This window comes from Eurytemora carolleeae, unplaced genomic scaffold (genome assembly GCF_000591075.1).
Source record: "Eurytemora carolleeae unplaced genomic scaffold, Eaff_2.0 scaffold420, whole genome shotgun sequence".
Taxonomy (NCBI): Eukaryota; Metazoa; Arthropoda; class Copepoda; order Calanoida; family Temoridae; genus Eurytemora; species Eurytemora carolleeae.
Genome location: NW_019397757.1, coordinates 260,016 through 261,099, shown reverse-complemented (window position 1 = coordinate 261,099; position 1,084 = coordinate 260,016). Strand labels below are relative to the sequence as shown.

The 1,084-nt window shown below is 32.2% G+C and overlaps 1 protein-coding gene across 1 annotated transcript in view; it reads left to right on the top strand.

Moving 5' to 3' along the window:
• The first annotated feature begins 609 nt into the window (after positions 1-609).
• LOC111715798 (ceramide glucosyltransferase-B) overlaps positions 610-1,084 on the top strand; it is a 32,836-nt gene continuing 32,361 nt past the window's right edge. Inside the window, exon 1 of the mRNA XM_023491166.1 lies at positions 610-824. The gene's annotated coding sequence lies outside the window, so the exon portion shown is untranslated. The remainder of the gene's footprint in view (positions 825-1,084) is intronic.

The following is a 1,084-nucleotide window of genomic DNA, read 5'->3' as shown; positions in this document are numbered from 1 at the left end:
TAAACACAAGACGGATATCACAGCCTGACATGGAATCATATTTTCACAAAAAATAATCTAAGAAAATTCTGGTCAAAGGAAACTAATATGTGAATTTTCAAAATTATCAAAATTAAATGCTTTTAACCTCCTCGGATACTGAACGAACATTGATGCATCTGTTCTTGTTTACAAATTCCGCCCAGAGATAACTAGTTTCAATATGTACGCAGAGTATACGCGACCGCAATTAACTTTCCTTTCATTAGTACCTTGCNTTGAATGCCGCTTTCTCAGCTGCAGCTGAATGATGATTGAATAATAGACAAATAGGGAAAATGCAGGATTTCAAGATAATTTAACCACTGGGTTAAATATTTAACCTCATGGTTAAAGTTCAGTTTAAATTAAGTCAGAAGTGGCATTTAACCATGAACTTAAAATTTAAGTCAAAACTTTTCGTTCTTTAGTTTTAGACTCTGTATACCTCAATCAATGTTTTGGACGCTATGAACTCTTTGATCTTTATAATCAATATGTACGAATGTATAGTGTAAAGTGTTATGGTGTACATTATATTATGTTATTTTTTGTGTACATACTTATGTACACAAAAATAAATAAAATGTTCTTGCGTGCAAATTAAAGGTGTTTATAAATTTCAGAAAAAGAAGGTGGTAGGTTGGGGATTAAAGCAAGTTAATGTATATTGTACAGTGGGCATTAAAACAAGTTTATGTACATTGTACAGTGTGCAGCTAGTGTTGTTGCAGGCCCTAAAGTTGGACTACAGTATATGCAGTTATTAAAATGTTGATCTTGTAAAGTTGATTTGGAATTTCAGTGTAAGTATAAAGAAAAACCTTTATCAAATAATTTTTTTTGATTGAATACGAACTGAGCAACCTACGTTTTTTATTTCAAATATGTTTTAACACTCTATTCTTGCAACAAAATAAGTCTATGTGATATGCACAATGTGAAATGAGATTTATAATGTTGGATTTAACAATCACTACGCGTACATTATAAATGTGGAAGGGTGGAGGGGGGTGTTGGTGTTATAAATAGCGCACGAAAAGTCCATGTGCATGTGATAGGGAGG